Source organism: Schistocerca cancellata, chromosome 1 (assembly GCF_023864275.1).
Source record: "Schistocerca cancellata isolate TAMUIC-IGC-003103 chromosome 1, iqSchCanc2.1, whole genome shotgun sequence".
Classification (NCBI taxonomy): Eukaryota; Metazoa; Arthropoda; class Insecta; order Orthoptera; family Acrididae; genus Schistocerca; species Schistocerca cancellata.
Genome location: NC_064626.1, coordinates 1,138,828,902 through 1,138,847,097, shown reverse-complemented (window position 1 = coordinate 1,138,847,097; position 18,196 = coordinate 1,138,828,902).

The window sequence follows — 18,196 nt, the reverse complement described above, 5'->3', positions numbered from 1 at the left end:
TATGACGAGAATACAATAAATGGTGACTATGTGAGAATAATTCGAATAAATTGTAACTATCTAGCCATAGAATAAACAATTTTCTGTAATGTCTGTGAACTGTTAAGTATGAATTACACTCTAAGGTCTTCTTGGTACAATGTTACAAAAGTGGACATTGGAGTCGCCTTTTTCTCTGGATGTAGTCGACAATAGACGCTCAATATTTGGAATGTTGTAAATAGAGCTGCATGGTAAGAAAGGTGAAATTTACTAAGCAATACTTCTGTGTGTGTTTGTGTAATAATAGCACCTTCCATGTCAAATATGTAAGCATTTTCATATTTTATTTAAGACTATAGCTTCGAGAAATAACATTGCTGGCATACAACACTATGCTGCCATTACAAGGTGGATTTAATTTTCATTAAATTGTGAGAGGAGCACAGTTCTGAAAAAAGTAAATTATACATTCTGATTTGCAGCATAGTCATGAATGAATTTTCAGTTTCTTAATGAATATTTCTGCAGTAGGCTATGGCGCATACTTATTTAACAAAAGAAATAATTTCATCGGCCGTCGAAACTCGCGTAACTTCGGCCGTCGTAATTTTATATATATATTATTATTGTGATTATTATTATTTGATTGTTGCCGACTTACGTGGTGGGCCTTAATAAAAATGATATTTCATTTAAATTTTGATTTTACGATTAAATGCGTTCCTGAAGTTCTCCTTTTTTAACAATATTAATTTCAAATTATTCGTTACGTTAATGAATGTTAGACTCGTTGAATCTTAAAACATGAGCATATAAGTTGTACAATGTATTAAACTTTTCATATTAATTTCCTCGGCTAGTCAGTTCACCTTAAAGCATAAGATCTTTAGTTATTAGTTACAATTGCGGCCCACACACACGCGAGAGTTTTCTTACCTCCGTTAACCATTGTATTGTAGTCAGAGTCCTGGCTCTGGGTCTCGGCTATGGTACTGAAAATAAGAATCTTAAAGCTAAGTATTTTCTGCAACGTCGGGCGGCTGTGGAGAAAAATTAATATTATGCTAATAGCAGGCGAGTTTTCAGCTTCCGCAAATTTTTTTCATAAGTTAATATCGCCACGTAATGGCGTCGTTGGCTGCATCGGCCGCTGCAATTGTTGAGCTGTAAATTACTTAAATGCAGGTTAATTCAAGGAAGGCGGACATGAAATCGGGATCACCTCTTACAAATTAAAAGTGCACAATAATATTAAATCAGTATATTATGTGCTTAACTCATACAAATATGCTTACATTTGTCAGCACACGCAAGATGTCCGTCGACACACCAGAAAAACAAGAGAAGAAGTAATGAAGACGACTAAAAAATTAACAAAAGAGTGTATCTTGTCATAAATTATTTCTTTGCATTTGAAACTTGGACAGAGAAATTCTTATGTTACGGCTACATGAAAAAAAAATCTCTTACAAATTATGAATGTCTTCTTTATAAATATTGTCTTTTCGTAATATGGCACTGGGGACGCTATATTGCCCCCCGAAATGTTTATGTCATAAAAAATGTTCATGTTTTTTGACATAAATATTTCCTCTTTCATGTCCACAGTGTCCACACGCAGATTTTTCTTTCACAGTTTACATATGTCACATCGTATATTTACACAGTAGTAATTACTGAGGTGTGTTGCACACAAGGTGTAATACAGATGAAGTTCAAGGTGTACAACCACGAGTTAGTCCGGAATATTTGAAGTCCCAGGGGTGTCAACTGTTCGCTCCCCATTTGGCGCGGCCGTAGGGAAACCTGGGGAAAACCTCGCCGGAGCGACAGACTAACTGCTTTGGTCACTTTCACTTAATTGTTTCTGGAATGTCGTTGGAGTACAGGATGGGCATACAAATATTTTTGTTGCACTATGCAAAAAATGAGGTCATTATAACACTTGATTGCGGTGTCGTTGATGATCTACGCCGCGACGTTTGGCTCGCGACGGCGTCGGTTGGTGTGTTCGGTGCTCGGCGTTCGCGGCGGCTGCGGAGAGGTCAACGCCCGCCCGACGCCAGAGTGTGTCTCGCCGTCGCGGAACGTCAGAATCAGCTGATCGGCTGCACGGTTGGCGATGCGCTTCTGTCTCGGCCGGGCGTGGCGGAGTGGGATGATATTCGCCCCCCGCTCTTGTTGGCAGGAGTCAGCTCTGCTACGCATCTCCGACGTAGTACATGAAACATACACACAACCAACGTAATATTTGTTTCCCGCTGCAGATCGTTACGCTAGTGGGAAAGAAGAATTTATTAGTGCGGCAGTTGTTGTTAAGTTTTCGCCAGTTTCCGAGTGTCAAGCTAGCACTGTCTTGCAGAATACATGACATGGATCTTCTCCTGTGAATGAAGTTTTGATGCGCCACTGTTTCCATTACACGTCAGTTTTTGTCTTGATACAATTATTTATGTTTTCGCCGCACTCGCAGGCACTGGTGAGTGTCCCAGTACGAGCTTAGCACAAACATTCGCCGTTTCTGCGGTCGCTGTCTTGCAACAGTCCACGCATCGCATTCCAGTCTCGCATTGTTGTACTCACTGAAATTACAGCCTGTCCCAAAAATATTTACTGTGGGTTCACTACACGTTAACAGTTCACATTTATAAGCAAATTCACAGTTTTTCGTGCGTAATATTGGCGTTTGGCGTCTTTACCGCTGTTGAACGTTCAATACTAGCACTTCACTGTCCGTATCACAGTTTCACCTTCACAGTTTTTCACACTGCTTAAAGTAACTGTTTCGATTAGTTCACAAACGCTAATGTATTTCATTCAGTCTGAACTGGATTTTGGCTCGTGCTGGATTTTACCAGTCTCTTGCACTAATTATCTCTTTTCATTTTCCACTTAGAGTCGTACTTGCCTTCAGATTTTTTGACTATACAATTGTATTTCCGTCTCATCTGAGGTAAGTCCCCATGTCATGTCTGCCCACTCATTGCGTACTTGCCCTCCAGAGCCAGGCTCGACTTTACAAAACTTTGCCTCTCGCATTATTGAACACATTTTATAATCTAGGCCTAGCGTGCAAGTTCCTAGATTAATGTTAGATTTGTGACTTTTGTTTACCCTACAAATTCGTGCAAATCTCTGCCTTAGCAGATGGCAATATATTTTAACAGTGCTTAGCGGTAGTCGCGCTTACTGATTTGCTTTGTACCTTGTCCACAACACATGAGGTACCTTGGGTGATGTACACCCTGCACTCATGTTGTTCAGTAAATTATGATTTGGCATATTTCAAAATCGATATAGACATAAATACATGAAACGACTTATACACTATAATATTGAATTTCATAAGTTGCATTACTACTACAGTTCAAAAATATTCATGACACACTAATGAAAAATTCTTTCATCGTTACATGCTGTTGAATTTTTTTTCAATTGTTTAAAAATACTATTATTCCTTAACATCTACAAAAATTGAATCGCACTAATCTAGTGTGCCTCATTGTCTTTAAATGTTACACTAAAATCTGAACATTTACTCACAAAAAAAATACACTATAAACTTAACCTATCATACACAAAGGTAAACGTTGCTCTACTGAGCGCAAACTTCTTTAAGTCTTTGTATGGATAGAGTCCTTTAACCTCTCCCGATTCTACGTCACCCAACAAATAGCTACATCCATGTGGTATGTCTATGATTTTGTAGGGCCCGGCATACACCGGTTGCCATTTTTTATTCTTTTTCGCTAACAGAGATGACTTGGGATGAGTCCTTATTAGCACCAAGTCATCTGGTTGATACACTGTTACCTTCTTTATTTTCTTGTCATGCTTCTTCTTTCGGCGCTCCGCGCACCTCGTTAAGTTATTTAGAGTCTCAGCTATAATTTGTTCGTGAGGTACAACTTGTCGTGGTACAGTTGGTAATGGTGACAGCCAGCTGTCGGTTTCATTCTTCCCAAACATGACTTCTAATGGAGTATAACCGGTGGCTGAATGTGGCAATCTATTGTGGAGTTCCTCAAAAGTCGAAACGTATTCTGCCCACTGGGTGTGGCGATTCGGAATGTAAGTTCTCATGAACCTGTTCAACTCTTTAAAGGTACGCTCTACAAGACTGCTCTCCGGGTGAAATCGAGCTACAAAAATGTGTTTAACACCTTGCTCTTGTAGAAACGTTTTCCATTTGAGACCAGTAAAATAGGTGGCATTATCGGATAATATGATCTGTGGTTTGCCAACATTAACAAAATAATCTGTTCGTAATTTCTGAATGAGGGGTGTGGCCGTTGAAGCTTTTACAGGATACAATTTTAGAAATTTGGAAAAGGCATCATATACAGCAAATACATATTTCACACCACCTCTGCCAGTGGGTAGTGGCCCTAGAATGTCAACAGAAACTAGTCGTAATGGTTTGTTAGGAACAATAGGGTGCAATTCACTTACAGTGGGCAGATTTGTAGGTTTCGTCCTTTGACAAACTACACATGTCCTTACAACATTCTGAATTATTCTTTTCATATTCTTGAAATGACATTGTCTTGCAAGAAGTGCTCTACATTTTTCAATACCCACGTGTCCCCACGAAAGGTGCACGTGCCAGATTAAATCACTGATACATACTTCCGGTACACAGATACACCACCAGTCCTTGTTAACATCCTTCCGGTAATATAATACCCCATTTTGCACAGAATAATGGCTACCTATCTGATTTCCACCCGAAGCTAGGAGTTCTTGTTTGATTTTTCCCAAGGCGGGATCTTCGTCCTGTAAACTAGGCAGTCGCTTGCACGTCTGCAGGAACTTTTTTCGACAAGTAGGGTCTTTCATAACTAAAATTTTGTACTCTGTTGCCTGTTCTAGTATTGTTGTTAACTCAGGCAGACCTTGCGGCAACCGTGACAAGGCATCAGGCACTACGTTGTCACAACCTTTTATATACATTATTTGAAATTGATATTCCTGCAGAGCAAGCACCCACCTAGTCAACCTGTCGTGCATTAACTTGCATGTCAGCAAAAAACTTAAGGCCTGATGATCACAGAAAATTTTTACATTTTTTCCGTACACATAGTATCTGAACTTCTTCATGGCCCATACTACTGCTAGTGTTTCGAGTTCGGTGACTGTATATGATCGTTCACAACTTGACAACACTCGGCTTGCGAAACCGATTATTCTTACGTTCTTGTTTCCACCATCCCCATCGATTTGAAATAAACACGCTCCTAGTCCGACAGTGGAGGCGTCTGTAGCAAGGCAAAATTCCTTTGACATGTCAGGATGTGACAGTAGATTAGCATTTAGAAGGGCTTGTCGTATTTGCTCAAATGACTGCTGGCACAGTTCATTCCATATCCAGGGTGTATTCTTTCTCAACAAGTTTAACAGGGTATTATCATTTAAAAGCTGGTCAGGTATGAATCGTCTGAAAAATGACACTAGACCCAGAAATGCCTTTAACTGCTTCTTGGTTCTAGGAGGAGGGAAGTTCTCAATTGCTGCCATTTTCTTCGGATCGGGCACAATACCTGTAGGTGATATTACATGACCAAGAAATTTTATTCTCTCCCTGCCAAATTTGGATTTTGCGAGGTTTGCTGTTACGCCTACCTCAGAAAATCTTTTTAGTACGCATCTCAGCGTGTCCATATGGCTTTCCCAATCGGGAGTAGCTATTAATAAGTCATCGACATACAACGTTACTCGGTCCAACAAATCCGGTCCTAATACTTTATCGAGCGCTGCAATGAAGACACCTGCACTAACATTTAATCCAAATGGCAAAACTTTAAATTGGTAACTTCTGCCGGCAAACACGAAGGCAGTGTACTTTCTTGATGATTCAGTTAGTGGGATTTGCCAATACGATGAACGCATATCGACAGAGGTCAGATATTTAACTCCATAAAACTTCTGTATCTGTTCATCCAGGTTTTCTGGTCGCGTTCTGACAGGTACAATTATTTTGTTAATATTGCGCGCATCAAGCACGAGACGTATACTGCCGTCCGCTTTCGCTACGGCCACGAGCGGACTGCTGTACGGGGATAGAGATGGTTCAATTATCCCCCAAGCAAGCATTTTTCTTATTTCCTTCGTAACTGCCTCCTTCTTTGACCACGGGATGGTGTAGTTTGCGTGACAGAAAGTATCGTGAGGTACCACTTCGATGTCATAGGTGTAGCCCTCGATAACACCGGGTTTTTCCGAAAACACATTCTCATAATCTGTAAGTAGCAGAGTCAATTCGTTTTGTTGTGCTTCAGTCAAATGTTCTGACTCCCTAACTTTCATGGCTATCAGTTTCCTTTTTTCCTCTTTATCTTCAGTAATAAATTCTTTATAATATGCTTGTCTTGTACTTAAGTCAGAATATAAATTCATTACCTGTATTCCTTCGAATCTCGACTGAAAGTTCCGGCAATATTTACCATGCACTTCCCGTGTCCTCAACAATGGCAAAATTACACGTCTGTCCTCATTCATAAGGCTTACTTCCCCGCACAAGAGGTCGATTTTTGCGTCCCTCTGGCGTAAAAATTCCATCCCCAGGATGCAAGCAACACCTAATCCCTTAACTACTAGGAACGAGCTTTTCATTGCTTCATTTCCTACCGTAAACTCGACTTGCACCTGGTGCTTTATGATATGAGATTGTGCACCTATTGCACCTGTAACACGACAATTCTTCACTGGCAATACTGGTATTCTATTATTTTGACTCAAGTACTTGTAAAAATTTGCACTCATGACATTGGTTGACGCACCGGTATCGACTATTATGTGTATTGGTGCTCCATACATATCTGCTTGCAATATAGCCTGCACAACACTTTTGTCGGTTCGGTTACATTTCTGCGGTATGTCTACAAGTTCCTTTTCTATTTTTGTTCCTTCATTGTATCTCAGCATAAAAAGTTTATGGCTGTCATCCGTGAATTTGCCCTCACTACACCATCCTGCAGCCAACAACGGAGAGCGTATTGTGGCTGTCTTTAGTTTAACGGATGAGCATTAGTGGGTTGACAGTTGTCTGTCACTTCCACTAACCTCACATTGTGGTTCTGGTTGTTGTTGTTGCTACTGTTGGGTTGGCCACCCTGCCTCCCCGATGGTGTATTTTGATATTGTGTATGGCTCTGGTTTTGCGGTGGTCGGTTGTAACTTCCTGACATGCTCTGTGATGGACCTGGGTTGGCGTTCCATTGTGGCGCTGTGTTTTGTTGCCACTGTGGTGTCGGTTCATTACAACCACGCCACTGGTTTCGGTTATTCCGCCATTGCGGATTGCCGTTACCATTATATCCATTACTCATGCGTCCATCATGATGTCTCTTTCGATTTTGACGATTATAACCGTTGCCGTTTTAACCATTGCCACTGTTTGTGCCTCGATTCTGTTGCCGGTGCTCTTGCTTACTCCCGTTGTTACTACCGTTACTGTGGCTGCTATTGTAATCGGCTTTTTGTTGATTACAGCCTGCATAGTTCCACTTGTTTTCGGTTTTCGTATCTTCGATCAGTAAGTCAACAGAATCCACTATTTCCATGAATTGTTCTATATCGTATTCCGGCACATTGATGAAATATCTTTTAATTTCATTGGGCAACTTCATTTTTATCAATCTGATTATGTCACGATTGGACATTGGCTCGTCCCAGTACCTGGTTTTGTTTATATACTTTTCGAAATATTTGCGTAACGTTCCCATCTTAGGATTGTACATTTCTGGACTGTACAACTCCTTTCGTAGTCTTTCTTGGACGCTATCGGACCAGAATTTTTGCAAGAATGCACCTTCAAACTGTTGCATCGTTAGACATTTTTCGGACACGTCGGTGGCCCACAGTGCCGCGTCACCTTGAATAAAGGAGACCACGAACTGTATTCTTTGTCTGTCCGTCCATGTCCTGGGAAACACATTCCTGAAGCTCTTAATAAATACAACAGGGTGGACATTTCGTTTTTCGCTATTGAATGGTTGGAATGTCCTGTGTTTTATTATATTGTCCTCTTTTTTGCACGTCTGATTGCTACATTCTGGGACATTCATCACTTCGTGATGTGCGCTGCACGGTATCGCATGTTGTTCGTGCTCATAATTCGCATTAGGTTGCGGTTGCGCACTCGTACCCTGCCTACCGTCAGCGTTATTATAGTAATCAGTGCGCGGAGTCGGATTCATGATCTGTCCGCCACTGTTTACATTGCTTTCCAACGCAGACAGTCTTCGCGCGACCTCCTGTTGCCAATTTGGCAACTCCGCTGTCACACGGGACTTGATCTGTGCTAATTCGGCATGTACTGCGGCAGCGCTAGCGTCAGTATTTACACTCGCGGCCACAGTCGCTTGTTCTACAGCTGTTTTTACATCGCTTTCAATCTTTGCAGATATCTCGCGATCCTTTCCTTCTAGCCATTCATTTAATTCTTTTTCTACTTTTTGAGCTTGCACTTCCAAATATGCGTCAATACTTTTCCTTGCATCTATCTCCACATTATCCACGCGGTTGGTTAAAGTCTGGACATTATCTTCAAGCCTAGCCTGCGATATCTGTAATTTTTGCATTTCGCCGGCTAAGCTTTGCACAAGATCGGGTATTTCTTTGCACGCGTCCCGCATCTCGGCAAGTTCGCTTTGGATACTGTCTAGTTTGGCTTCACTGCGCTGCTCTTTGTTTTTCCCTCTCTTCTAACATTCTTTCTTTTTCCCTTTCTTTCTCTTCTCTTTGTTGCTCTTGCTCATAGAGCATCTGAGCCAGTTTCTGATCTCTTTCCCTATCTCTTTCTTCTAACCTGCGCAGAAATTCTGCAAATGGGTCTGCAATCGGTGAGCATACTGGTGTCCCGCTTAATCTAGCACTCGATTGGCCCCCCTGCCCTGGCAGTGGAGTTGTTACTCTATTCCCATTCTGCTATGGAGCGTCATTCACCGTCCACAGATCCTCGCCCCCCGCTCCGGAAATTATGTTATCCGAGGCGGTGGCTTGGGATTCGTTTACGTATTGCACATGATCCTCACTTTCCATATTAACAGAATTTTGTTCTTCTGGTACGGATGCTTTAGGTTGTCCTATCTTACCCATACTAAATTCACTTTAAGCCACTGACAAATCTTTAACACTGATACACACACGAATAATTATCCCCTCCAAAAATAAACATATAAATAAACAAAACACCGAAGGTATCTCATGTGCACATGGGTTCGATATTCCGCACAGAGCTACACAGGATGCTTGCACAATAGGCCTTACCTTACTTATTTTTCTTTCTCGCAATCCTTTTTCTTTTCTACTATTTTTCCTCTCCAGATCTCCTCAGGGTGTGGTTTTGTTGTTGTACATGTAAAAGAATTCATACAAGCATTAATATTTTACAACAATTAGACACATACATAATTACATTCAGTACAATAGAATCATATTAATCGGGCCCCAAAGTTGCGGCGCCAAACTCGCGTAACTTCGGCCGTCGTAATTTAATATATATATTATTATTGTGATTATTATTATTTGATTGTTGCCGACTTACGTGGTGGGCCTTAATAAAAATGATATTTCATTTAAATTTTGATTTTACGATTAAATGCGTTCCTGAAGTTCTCCTTTTTTAACAATATTAATTTCAAATTATTCGTTACGTTAATGAATGTTAGACTCGTTGAATCTTAAAACATGAGCATATAAGTTGTACAATGTATTAAACTTTTCATATTAATTTCCTCGGCTAGTCAGTTCACCTTAAAGCATAAGATCTTTAGTTATTAGTTACAATTGCGGCCCGCACACACGCGAGAGTTTTCTTACCTCCGTTAACCATTGTATTGTAGTCAGAGTCCTGGCTCTAGGTCTCGGCTATGGTACTGAAAATAAGAATCTTAAAGCTAAGTATTTTCTGTAACGTCGGGCGGCTGTGGAGAAAAATTAATATTATGCTAATAGCAGGCGAGTTTTCAGCTTCCGCTAATTTTTTTCATAAGTTAATATCGCCACGTAATGGCGTCGTTGGCTGCATCGGCCGCTGCAATTGTTGAGCTGTAAATTACTTGAATGCAGGTTAATTCAAGGAAGGCGGACATGAAATCGGGATCACCTCTTACAAATTAAAAGTGCACAATAATATTAAATCAGTATATTATGTGCTTAACTCATACAAATATGCTTACATTTGTCAGCACACGCAAGATGTCCGTCGACACACCAGAAAAACAAGAGAAGAAGTAATGAAGACGACTAAAAAATTAACAAAAGAGTGTATCTTGTCATAAATTATTTCTTTGCATTTGAAACTTGGACAGAGAAATTCTTATGTTACGGCTACATGAAAAAAAAAATCTCTTACAAATTATGAATGTCTTCTTTATAAATATTGTCTTTTCGTAATATGGCACTGGGGACGCTATATAGGCTATGGCGCATACTTATTTAACAAAAGAAATAATTTCATCGGCCGTCGTAATTTAATATATTATTATTATGTTGATTGTTGCCGACTTACGTGGTGGGCCTTAATAAAAATGATATTTCATTTTATTTTGATTTACAATTAAGTGCTTTTGTGAAGTTCTCTTTTTTTTAAGTATAAATTATTTGTTACGTTAATGAATGTTAGACTCGCTGAATTTTAAGACCTGAGCATATAAGTTGAACAATGTATTAAACTTTTCATATTAATTTCCTCGGCTAGTCAGTTCACTTTAAACCAAAAAATCTTTAGTTATTAATTATACTTGCGGGCCACACACACGCGTGAGTTTTTTTTCTTACCTTCGTTAACCATTGCATTGTAGTCGGAGTCCTGGCTCTGGCTCTCGGCTGTCGTACTGAAAATAAGAATCTTAAAGCTAAATATTTTCTGCAACGTCGGGCGGCTGTGGCAAAAAATGTATATTGCGTTAATAGCGGGCGAGTTTTTCGCTTCCGCAAATTTTTTATAAGTTAATATCGCCACGTAATGGCGTCGTTGGCTGCATCGGCCGCTTCTATTGTTGAATTGTAAATTACTCGAATGCAGATTAATTCAAAGGAAGGCGGACATGAAATTGGGATCACCTCTTACAAATTAAAAGTGAACAATAATATTAAATCAATATATTATCTGCTTAATTAATACAAATATGCTTACATTTGCCAGCACTCGCACCAAGACAAGAGAAGAAGTGAAGACGACTAAAAAGTTAACAAAAGAGCGTATCTTGTCGTCTCTATAGATCATTTTGTTATATTTCTTTGCACTCGAAACTTACACAGAGAAATTATTATAATACGGAGAAAAATTTATGTTCGCCTGAGCGGCTAGTGTCCACTTATTATTCAAATTTTAAATGTCTCTTCTTTATAAATACTGTTTTTTAAGTCTTTTCGTAATATAGCACTGGGGACGCTATATAGACTTTGGCCCATACTTATTTAACAAAAGAAATAATTTCATTAAGAATTCTGCTGATTAACCATAAAGCATTAAATATACAGGGTGTTTCAAAAAGGACTTTACAACTTTGAAAATTCATATAAATTAATTCATAGTACCTACATGTGTGATTGTGGTGTCAATTTGTAGGAAAATTCATCTAGTTTCGTCGCGCTTAGATCGCTAGTGCCGAATCGCGCTGAAAGGAGCGCTAGCAGCAGTTGCGTCAAAGAGGCTGCCTTCACTGGACCTGAGCGTGCTAGCTGGGTGTTTTGGTTGGAAGAATCGAAGTCGGCGACAACAGTTCAGAGTAGTTTCCGTACCAAGTACGCTATAAATCCTCCTAGTAGGACTACAGTTTATGAGTGGCACAAATGTTTTGTACAAACAGGGTGCTCGGTAAGACACGGGAAATCATCAGTTCGTCCAAGCACATCTGACGGTGTCGTTGAACGAATGAGACAACGTTTTGTCAACAGCCCTACAAAATCGACCCGGTGTGCATCGCGCGAACTGCAAATCCCACATACGACTGTTTGTATTTGGAACCGTACAGATTGATGATCGTACAAGCAATAAAAGACGCTGATAAAATTGCTTGCAAATACTTCTGTGCGAGTATGTTAAATCGATTACATGAGGATGAACATTTGTCAGAAAAAATCATTTTTTTTTTACGAGTCGACTTTTCACTAAAGTGGCAAGGTTGACACACATAACTGTAGGATTTGGGGCAGTGAAAATCCACATCAAACATGTTCGTCATAGCCCTAAAGTGAACGTTTCCACGTGCATTGAGCAAGAAGAAAGTGTATGGCCCCATTTTTTCCGTGAGAGAACCATCAACTTGATAGTGTACCTGGATATGTTACAACAATTTTTTATACACAGATCTATAAGGATGACCAAGAACAAAATGTTTGCTTCATTCAAGATGGTGCACCAACCCACTACCTGGCTGACATGTGGGATTTTCTCAGTGACTGCTTTCCAGGTCAATGGATTGGACGCGAGGCGCCAGTTGCATTGCCCCCATGTTTCCCAGACCTAGCACCTCTGGATTTTTTTGTGGGGATTCAGCAAGGATATCGTACCTCCTGTGCCAGCTTCTCTACCTGGACTTAGAGCAAGAATTTACGCTGACACTGAGCAAGCTACACCTGTAATGGTAGAGCGAGTTTGCGAAGAAACTCTCTTCCCATTGGATGTGTGCAGGACAACCAACGGAAGCCACTTACAACATCTTTAGTTTAAGATTTAAAAAACTTGATATGTTACCCAACAAAATTACACTAGACCCAGCTCTATATCTTCTTTCAATAAATTCATTTGAATTTTTAAAATTGTAAAGTCCTCTTTGAAAAACCCTGTATGATAGTAAATAATTTAAATTCAAAGATTTTGATCACAGTTGACAGAAGGAACAATGGATTTTTTTTCCATTTCTACTAAAGCTTATACATCTCTCTAACATATACACACTATATTCTGAACATACAAAACTCACTTTAAAAAATAAAAGGAATTAATTATTTCATAGTAGTAGAGGGATGTTATGTTATGTTCAGTTAACGGGGGAGCTAGAAACGACGGAGAGGCTCCGTCCCCACCGCAGCCGCAGTGGTCCACAACCCCACGACGACTACTTCAGTCAACTTCGCCCCTCCGCCGCCCCACACTGAACCCAGGGTCATTGTGTGGTTCGGCCCCCGGTGGACCCCCCAGGGAACGTCTTTCGCGCTCCACTATTTTTTCTGCACACTGGTTTACTTTGGTTAATTGTGTGTTGCGAACAAATGAGATTAATTATCATTATACTGGAGCTGGCTTCTTATTAAATGATCAGTTTTGTTACTGTAATTCAACTATCGTAAAAATGTTCTGAAATTATTTCCGTTATCAAAAATAATGAAGTTACCGTATGCAATGCTTAAAGAACCACAAACCTTGCAGTGGATTTTTCGTCAACATTAATTATTAATCAGTGCCACGGCTAACATTAGAGCATGAGACTATCATTGTTAAGCAGAAAATGATTTTTCTATAACTTTTATCAGTCCACAATTTTTTCATAGCAAGATTTTCTTTTGAGACATGAAAGTATTTTAACCTTGATACTGTTAAAGTTTACAATATTAGCAGCCCGCGTCCGCCTGTGAAACAACGTAAAATCTGCTGCTTTGTACTCCGATCTCGAACTGCTGTAAGAAATAACTTTAAATTCACTTTTTACCTGACTGCTTATTGCGGTATGGTTGCCCTTATTATCAGATCTGAATCTGCCGCGGTGGCGGCTCGTTCCGCCGTGTCGCATCTCTGCCCCAAAAACACTACTTAAAAAGCTGAATATGTCTTAAATAAATGGTTAAAATACCAGGCAAGCTTTCTAGTAATACTATACGAATTATCATTAAATAACTATATTTAAAACTCGAATAATAACAAATTCACACACTTTTCTTTATAATCAGCGCCTAATAGCGTCCAGCTTACATTCTTGACAAATGAAAGCTACCTATGCGTTAAACATAGCGTCACAGGTTCCTCCTCTCTACGTGACTCCAAGAAGACGACAACGACATTATTATTCTTACACTACTATTTATACAATAGCTTATTGTCATTAAATCTTTGAGTTTTTCTTTATTAATTATTTTCTGTGGCGGTTTCAGAACTCGCCGACACAGATATTATTTCACAAATCCACTACTTAATCCTTTACAAATACAAAATATATATCATAATTGTCTCTATTCTATTATTATTCAGAGTCCACAGACGTAATCAGTGCATATATATATAAATAAAATTGTTACTGCATAGTTATAAAGCATGTTTTACGAGGAAACATTATACGTCTCACACCAGACAAGTGTAACCCCTATATTTGCGTGGTAGAGTAATGGTGGTGTACGCGTACGTGGAGAACTTGTTTGCGCAGCAATCGCCGACATAGTGTAGCTGAGGCGGAATAAGGGGAACCAGCCCGCATTTGCCGAGGAAAATGGAAAACCGCCTAAAGACCATCCACAGACTGGCCGGCTCACTGGACCTCGACACAAATCCTCCGGGCGGATTCGTGCCGGGGACCGGCGCTCCATCCCCCCCGGAAAGCCGTACGTTAGACCGCACGGCCAACCGGGCGGGCTAGAGGGATGTTACACACAGTCTCTGTGGCCTTGCTCTGGGTCAGATAATGGAGAAGCTGGAGCAGCGTCATGACCACACAGCAGTGCCTCGCAGCTTAAAAACTGCTGGCATGATGAATTTATTATGCCGAAAGGAGGGAGAAACTGTTAAGTTGGTTTCCTGTGCGGATCTACTGCTGCTGCCTGCTGCCCACTTCCACACCAGCGACGAGTGATACCGGATTCGGGTTACTGCGAGTGCTGATCCCCCGGACTCACACTGGCTGCTGCTCGCCAGCAGACGTCACATGTCGTGTTATCAGGGCGGCCTGTCAGGCTCTGATGACTGCTGGAGACCGGGACGGTGCAAACCTACTGCCGTTTCCCCTTTTTGTTTTGTTTGGGTATTCTAATGTTCCGTCACTTTGCCTGGTCTCGGACCTTACCGTCTCTGGCTGTTTGGCAAGTAAGCAAATTCCTCTGAGTTTTACATTCACGCTGCACACTCTCGAGCATTTGGCCACCGTCGATCTGTCACACTGCCCGAGCTGAGTGTGGCACTTAGCTGCCTCTGGCCCCGTGCTCATCCGTAACGTCAGTTGCATTATTAATTAAATCGAGATGTGACACAGTTCAAAATATGCAACAACAGAAGCAATAACATTAGAGCAAAAGCGAGTCCCCAGATGAGGCATTTGTGAGACACCTGGGAATGCGTGGTTATGAGCTGCCACTGAACTTAGTACGAAAAACTGTCGCAGTTAGTAGAAATGTCATTGAAATGCAAACTTTTCGATTAAATTGGTATCTAGTTGAACTCAAATTTCACCCAATACTGTTTCAGTAGGTCACACGCAAAGACTCAATGTACTGTCGTACCTGTTGAAGCAGGTGTTCCACGTGGCAAGACCGCAGTCGCCTCTGTTGTGAGTCAAGCAGCCCCGGAACACGTCGGATATCGTGACAGCACTGTATGTCTCGCTACTCTATTTATGCAGCCACTCCCTTTTGAGACGTCCCCAGCAAGAAGAATTTAGTGGATTTGGATCAGGTGACCCTTCACCTGCAAAATGTACCTGTGCTGTATCATGTGTGTACCACGTTCCCAAACCGTGGACCTTGGGTGCCATATGGACCAAAATAAATGGGGAATTATTTGAAAAGTTTACATTTCCAACACGTTTGTACTGACCAGGGCAATATTTGGCGCTGAAGTCAGCGGTGCCTCGTAGCCACACATTCGAAACAATCTCACAAGTTGCTCGTGCATCGACCTGTGTTTCCTTCGACCTCCTCGCTTGTACTGCTTGCTGTGCACGCTGGAGAATGTGAGAGTTGTGGTGACAGGTGGACCCAGGTGAAACGTTGCAGACAGTTACAAACGACTTCAGTTTGCGATGTAGTGAGGTGGGCACGCCTGTCCTTGTTGCCTGCGGCTGTTGCTGACAAACGGGTGGTGGCTTCTCCCCCCATAGCTGTTTATCCGGCGCCCTGCATTCCGATGCTGGCAGCCATTGAGATCAATGGCACTGCGTACTGTGTTGTGCTGAAATAGCGGGGTCAATTCGGCTTTGACCAAAGACGTAATGTGTGATGTTATTTTGTTTGTGACGCAGATTGATGTCGATGAACGTTAAATGATTTCTCTAGACTTCCTCGTTAAGCGCATATATTAAAAAGTCGATGTAGATTGTTTTGTTTTGGTCTCGTAATTTGTTTTCGGCACCTTTTGTTAATGAAAGTAGTCGTGATTTATAAGGTCTTGATTTCTCACGCTGTTCGTTATGGATGAGTCAGTTGTTTTTACTCCGAAAATTCTGCTTCAGAAAATGAGTGACCATAAATCAACTATAAAATTTTTGCAGTCATTGGGCGTCATTGTTGAATTTTGCAAGTGCAGTGTCTATGGAAATTATATGGGTTTGACGAAGGTTGCGTAATCACGAACATCCGACGAATACATGTGGAGGTGCAGAAAAAAAACATACGTAGATCCATACACAGGGGGACGTGGTTCGAAAGATCGAGGCTGAATTTAGAAGTAATTGTCATGCTAACCTACTATTTTTGCTATGAATATTCTTGCAAATCTGTCATGCACGAAGCAGGGGTTTCGTGTGGCACTGTAATCGACTGGTTCTCGTTTTGTAGAGAAGTCTGCGGGGAATTTATAAAGTATAGGGGGTCATTGGGGGGGAGGGAGGGGGGGAGCAGGGGTTATAGTTGAAGTAGATGAGTCATATTTTGGAAAGAGAAAGTACGAAAGGGGGCATAAGGTTGTTGGGATTTGGGTTTTTGGAGTAGTAGTTTCTGGAGAAGATTGTGCTGATGTTGTATTTAGGGGTGTACCAAATCGAACAAAGGAAGTCTTGACATCTTTAATAGAAGAATGTGTGGAAGAAGGTACTGTAGTCATGTCGGATGGGTTTGCTTCGTACAAGGGGTTGGGTGAAAGGGGTTATCATCATTTCGTCGTGAATCACAATATTCAGTTTAAAGATTATAAGACGGGGGTATGTACTAATACTATCGAAGGGTATTGGGGGGACTGTAAAATCTGTTGTCGGGCGGGGAAAGAGGAGGATTTCAGTTTTGCAAGGCCACTTAGATGAATACTGTCGGAGGAAGAGTATTCCTAAAGGATATTATTTCTTGCATTTATGAAAGTAGTCAGCAAAATGTACAAGCCTCGTTTTGTTAGTTAGGTGTTGGTGGGTCTGAAACTTTTTTCTTGTTTTGCGTTTGGTTTTCTTATGTTACTGTATTGTGCGAGTGCTACTTTTTTGGTTTCTCTGGAGGAAGGATTTTCTGTCCTTTTAATATTTCCTGGTTACAATGGTGGGCCGAGGGGTATTGCTGTGTCTTTGCCGTAGCGTTTATGTGATTGACTCGTGGTTTCATTTTTTTTATTATTATTATTTTAAAATTTTGCGTCTGGTTGAGGGTGGATAGTAAGGAACAACTGATTTGGGTGGTACCTCATTCGTGCCTGACAGTTTGTGTTTCTTATTATTTTTTTCATTTGTTATTCTGGGTTTTGCTTCTTTCGTTACAGTTTCACCTTCTAACATTATTATTTCTTGTTATGTCCTTATTTAATTCTTGTCAGCCTCCATCTTTGACTCCTTTGGAAGTTCATATACGGTAAGTTTCTTTTTATGTAGCCACTTTTATGTTTTCCTTACCGATGTTTCTGCTACACTTCTCTTATTTTTACTGTCACTCCTGGTCTATCTATTTTACTGAGTGCTATTTTTACGTTTCATTTGTTTGCGTGTGCAGTAATGTGTGTAAAGATTTATTTTTTGAAAGTGTAGTCGTATTCTGTAGTTCACTAACAAGATCATTTTTCCAGCACGTTTCTGATATATGATTTTTGCGCAACAAACAGTAATATTGTAATCGGTAACTAGAAATAACCTCCTACATAGGTTGCTTCTAGTTACCGATTCCAACTGTTCGACTGTTTATTTATATCGTTTTTGCAGTACGTGTGTAAGATATAATATATGCACTCGTAATTGCTCTCGTGTTCTTATTTATTTCCGTCATCTTCAACTCGTGTAACTGAAATACGCGCGTAAATAATAGTCACGTTAAATGTATTATTTTATGGCTTGCTACATTCGTTTGTTTACGAGTATGATCCGTTCCATTCATA